The sequence below is a fragment of the Arachis hypogaea genome, chromosome 20, assembly GCF_003086295.3.
Source record: "Arachis hypogaea cultivar Tifrunner chromosome 20, arahy.Tifrunner.gnm2.J5K5, whole genome shotgun sequence".
Taxonomy (NCBI): domain Eukaryota; kingdom Viridiplantae; phylum Streptophyta; class Magnoliopsida; order Fabales; family Fabaceae; genus Arachis; species Arachis hypogaea.
The window spans coordinates 133888771-133894802 of record NC_092055.1 but is presented as its reverse complement, the minus strand read 5'-3'; positions in this window follow the sequence as shown (position 1 = coordinate 133894802).

The following is a 6032-nucleotide window of genomic DNA, read 5'->3' as shown; positions in this document are numbered from 1 at the left end:
ATACATAACTATTCTGCTGTGTTATCGGTGTTTAACCCTTCAAATTTCAAACTCTTTTTTTATATTTGTCTCTACACTCATCATGTTTTCCACTTTCTTATATTAATTATATCACTCATCAGTATAGTATATGTAATCTTTTTCATGTTAAAGCTATTAAATATTTATAATGCAGTTATTGTTGTGTGATGTTATGATTATCATTGGTGGCTATATGCTAATGACATCCATAAAAAGAGATTTTTTGTTTTGGATTCTTTGTATAAAGAGTCCAAAGAAGAGAGGGTGCAGTTAGACATATATGCTGTATAATTTCGTTTTGCTCACATATATTATATTATGTGGTGTAATAATTTTACTTATTAATAATGAACCTTTTTCCAAAGCAAATTGATTCAACAAATGGTCTCAATAACTATGCCGAATTATGAGCTACCAAAAAATATCCAATCCCAATTTATTTAAATGTCCCTAGGCACTCAAATAAGTAAGCATAATATTAATTATATTATGTTATAAATAACATAAAAATGCACATGATAAGACTAACCAAATTCTAATTCATTTGTTTTTTCAGCTATGATTGTAGATTGTTTTTAATAAAATGGGTAAAAATGTGGCACCCTAGTAGTATCGAGACTAATGTGTCCAATATGTCAGAATGAGAGGAAGTAAATATTTTTTGTATAGTTTTTATTTTTGTTTTTAATGTTCTTGTCTTTTTATAATTTATGATCTTTGTGAACATTGTTATTGCAGTTTGAGTGCATTAATCTAAAGAAGCAATTGGTCTTCCAAATGTTTACATTACCTTCAAGTGCCCTTCTTAAGGATGTTATAAAGAGTTTAGAGAAATATAGAATGGTAAAGTCAACTCCGCCTCAATCAAGTCCTTACTTAGTATGCAATATTAACGAATTGACGATGAAATGCCTTGGTTAGCTAAGAAGGGCTTTAGAAAGAAAGCTCTCGTTAAGAAGCACAAAAACTGAACTTGAAGACTTAGTTAAAGTTATTAGCTCTTTTTAGAAGATCATTGGATATACTTATTTCCTATATAATAGGATTCAAATTTAAGTTTTAATGCTATGCTCAATTAAATTTACCATGTACATTCATTTTTAATTGAGTTTAACTCAACTTAATACTTGATACATATATCCACATGGGCTTCTTTTTTGTTCATAAATTTATGATGGCATAAGTAGGCTTCTTATGGGTGCAAATTTATCAAGTATTAAGTTGAGCTAAATTCAATTAGAAACGTGTATACATGATAAATTTAATTGAGCATAGTATTAAAGCATAAATGTGAATCCTATTATATACAAAACAAGTATATCCAACGACCCCCTAAAAAGAGCTGGTAACTCTAACTAAGTTTTCAATTTCAGTTTTTGCGCTCCTTAATAAGAGCTTTCTTTCTAAATCGCTTTCCAGCTAAACAAAGAGATTCTATCATCAATTCGTCGGTATTGCATATTGCGTAAGGACTTGATTGAGTCTGAGTTGGCTTTACCACTATATTTCTCTGAACTCTTTGTAAGATTCTTAAGAAATGTATTTGAAGGTGATGTAAGCATTTGGATGACCAATTGCTTCTTTAGATTAATGCACTCAAACTGTAATAACAATGTTAACAAAGATTATAAATTATAAAAAGACAAAAATATCAAAAGCAAAAATAAAAACTATACAAAAAAATATTTATTTCTTCTCATTCTGACATGTTAGACACATTAGTCTCGATACTATTAGAGTGCTATATTTCTACCCATTTTATTACAAACAATTGAATTAGAATTTGGTTAGTATTATCATGTGTATTTTTATGTTATTTATAATATAACGTAATTAATATTATGCTTACTTATTTGATTGACTAAGGACATTCAATTAAATTGGGATCGGATCATTTTTTGGTAGCTCATAGTTTGGCACAGCTATTGAGATCATTTGTTGAATCAATTTGCTTCGGAAAAAGGTTCATTATTAATAAGTAAAACTATTAAACCACATAATATAATATCATGTGAGCAAAATGAAATTATATCGCATATATGTCTAACTACACCCTCTCTCTTTTGGATTCTTTATACAAGGAATCCAAAGCAAAAAGTCTCCTTTCATGGATGTCATAAGCATATAGGCACCAATGATAGTCATAACAGCACAACACTAATAACTGCATTATAAATATTTAATAGCATTAATATGAAAGGTGGAAGAGCTACTTCTACGAGTTATTTAATGAGGGACAGAAGACTCTTCCGAGCCTTGGTCGATTATGCACAAGGGAAGAAGATCAAAACTTTGACTACTATCGAAGGATCCGAGACTTCGAGGTAAAAGAGGCTTTAAAGCAGATGAAAATTGGCAGGGCAGTAGGACCTGATAATGTCCCGATTGAGGTTTGGAAGAGTCTTGGAGAAAAAGGAATCAACTGGTTAACCAAGCTTTTTAATGAGATTTTAAGGTCAAAGAAGATGCCTGATGAGTGGAGAAAGAGCACCTTGGTACCTATCTACAAGAATAAGGGGGATATACAAAGTTGCGGAAACTATAGAGGGATTAAGCTTATGAGTCATACTATGAAGTTATGGGAAAGGGTGATAGAACGGAGGTTGAGAAAAGAGACACAAGTAACAGAGAACCAATTTGGATTTATGCCAGGCAGATCTACCACTGAAGCGATATACCTATTAAGAAGGATGATGGAGAGGTATCGTAGTAATAAAAGGGATCTACATATGGTGTTTATTGATTTGGAAAAAGCGTATGATAGGGTACCAAGGGAGGTCTTATGGAAGGTTTTAGAAAAGAGGAGAGTAAGGATCGCATATATTCGGGCAATTAAAGACATGTATGATGGGGCCACAACTAGTGTGAAGACTCAAGGTGGTGTGACAGAGGAATTCCCTATTGGTCTAGGATTACACCAGGGATCATCTTTAAGTCCATACCTTTTCACATTAGTCTTGGAAGTACTCACAGAGCACATCCAAGAGCCTGTGCCATGATGCATGCTTTTTGCCGATGATATCGTCCTTATGGGAGAGTCAAAGGCAGACCTAAACAAGAAGTTGGAGTTATGGAGAGAAGCTTTAGAAGTATATGGTCTGCGCATAAGCAGTAGCAAGACGGAATATATGGAATGTAAATTCAGTTTGAGAAGGGAAAACCCCAATATAGAGGTGAAGATCGGAGAAAACATCCTACAAAAAGTTAAAAGTTTTAAGTATCTTGGGTGCATCATACAGGATAATGGAGAGATTGAACAGGATGTAAATCATAGGATCCAAGCAGGTTGGTCAAAATGGCGGAGTGCATCTGGTTTTATATGCGACAAAAAGGTGTCTTTAAAACTTAAAGGTAAATTCTATCGCACCGCTATAAGACCGGCTATGCTGTATGGTACGAAGTGTTGGGCGGCTAAAGGGGAGCACGAACATAAGTTGAGTGTGGCAGAGATGAAGATGTTGAGATGGATGAGTGATCATACGCGATTGGATAAAATAAGGAATGAAGATATAAGGGAGAGAGTTGGAGTAGCACCCATTGTGGAAAAGATGGTTGAATCGCGTCTCAGGTGGTTTGGACATGTGAGAAGAAGACCGATAGAACATCCAGTCAGGAGGGTAGATGAGATGGAAGATGGACAAAGGGCGAAAGGCAGAGGAAGACCTAAGAAGACCATCCATGAGGTGGTCAAACGAGATCTACATGTAAACAGTCTCTCTGTAGACATGATACATGACAGAGCACAATGGCGTCGTTTGATTCATGTAGCCGACCCCACTTAGTGGGACAAGGCTTTGTTGTTGTTTGGTTTGTTTGTTGTTGTAATATGAAAAAGACTACATACACTATATTAACGAGTGGTATAGTTAATATAAGAAGGTAGAAAACATGATGAATGTAAGGGCAGATATCAAAAAAAGAGTCTGAAATTTAAAGGTTAAACACTGATGACATAGAATAGAATAGTTGATTATATAAATACATAAACTCTCAATGGTCCTTCTTCAAAGGAAAAAATTAACACAAATACATAGAGAGTAATTTTGGTTATGTTTTGGAATTTCTTTTTTCTCAAAGAAGCTGTTACTATTTTTTCCAAGATCAGTGGAAAAAGATACATAATTTTTTTTTTCTTTCTTTTGGTCAAGTGTCCCCAATGTAAGAACCTCTCTCCCTATATATAAAGATATAGTTAGATTACAAAGTTTAAACTCTCTGATAATGAAATTGGAAAAGTAGTTTGTACACACACCAAAACAAAAGCATTCATGCAATAGACATCCAAGTTAGGTGACGTTAATTTGTAAAAAAAAAGACCATATAATTAAGAACCTGCATGTTACAATGTAATGTTAGTTCCAAAACATAATACACATAAAAAAGTAGAAACATGTAATAATTAAGAAATCTAATCATATTGTTTATCTGATATCTTGGCAACATTGGCATGATATCCTCCCTAACAAGCATTACTCTAGGTATGTCTTTTAAGATGCACAAAGTCTCATACTTGTTCAACCTATGGTCTGTTATCCAAAAGTATATCTTGTCCTTATCTACTTCTGTTAACTTATTGTCTTCTGTCACCTTTTTTTCTCTCCTTATTTTGTTTTTCTCATCTATCACCTCTTTTTCTTTTCTTAGTTTGTTTTCCTCGTCTATCACTTTTTTTTCCTATTTTGTTTTCGTCATCTATCCTTAAGGAGAAAGATGGAATTGATGGTCGCACACATTCTTGTATCTTTTTTATTGGAGGTGTATAAATATCGAAGTCTTCTATTTCTAAGAATGCTTGGACTACACTTTGCACTATTTCTCTCCATTCAGATTTTATTGCATTATCTAAAGCATAAAAACAGAGCATATACAAAAATTATATTAACGTATGCACACAAAAATGAGATTCAAAGTAGAGAGAAAGAGGAACTAAATAATAAGAATGTGGGTGTAAACTGTTTGATACATGTGTGCAAAATGTGTTGAGTGAGGTGTGCAAAATCTCATTAAAGTGGGTGTAAAATGTCTGATTCATGTGTGCAAAATCTCATTAAATTGGGTGTAAATTGTGCTGAGTAAGGTGTGCAAAATCTCATTAAAGTAGTTGCAAAATCTCACATAATTCATAGCCAAAACAGTGTGGAATGCTCATAATAACAAGTAGTGTTACGTAACAAAAATTACACTGAAAAATCAAAACAAGAAACAACAAACACTAAGTTTTGTTTGGGTGCCATTATGAGTTTTTCCCTGCATATTTTGAATGGATACAGAACTAGGGGTGCACAGACCCAGCCCGGTCCGGTTCCGAACACTTTAGAGGCTAATTTGGTGTGATTTCATCTGGTTTAGGGCCGGGTAAGGGTCTCAAAAATAGACCCAGTCATTGTTTCGGGTCGGGTCCGGACCATAGCTCGGGTCACCCGAAGTCGGCCCGGTGGCCCGGTCATCATACACAATTAATATTTTGTGTTATTAATGATGGATCATGACTATTCTTATGTGAAATTTAAGTATTGTAAACCTTAATATTTTGTGTTATTAGTCATTATAAGACTATAAGTTAATGTTTTATGTTTAGAATGCATAAGACTTTAGACTAATGCATGATATTGTGTTATTTATATTGATTTAAATATTTGGTATTATTAGACAATATTAGTATTGATTGTGGTTTTGCTTTAGTATTGATTGTGGTTATGCTTTAATTTTAAAGAAGGGTTGGTTCTTGTTATATTTTTCTAAGTGAATTTTACCATGTTAAATAATGGTTGGAGTCTTGGAAATTTGGATATTTTTACATGCTAGCTTACAAGAAGGTATCAACGTAATGTAATGTTAACGGCCCGGTTTTCACCCGGTATAATTGTGACCCGAAAGTGTATTGGTTTCATCGGGTCTAGGGTCGGGTTCGGGTTTACTAAATAGACCCGGTGTATATTTCGGGTCGGTTCTGGGTCACATCAAACCCGGCTTCACCCGGCTCATGTGCACCCCTATACAGAACGATGACA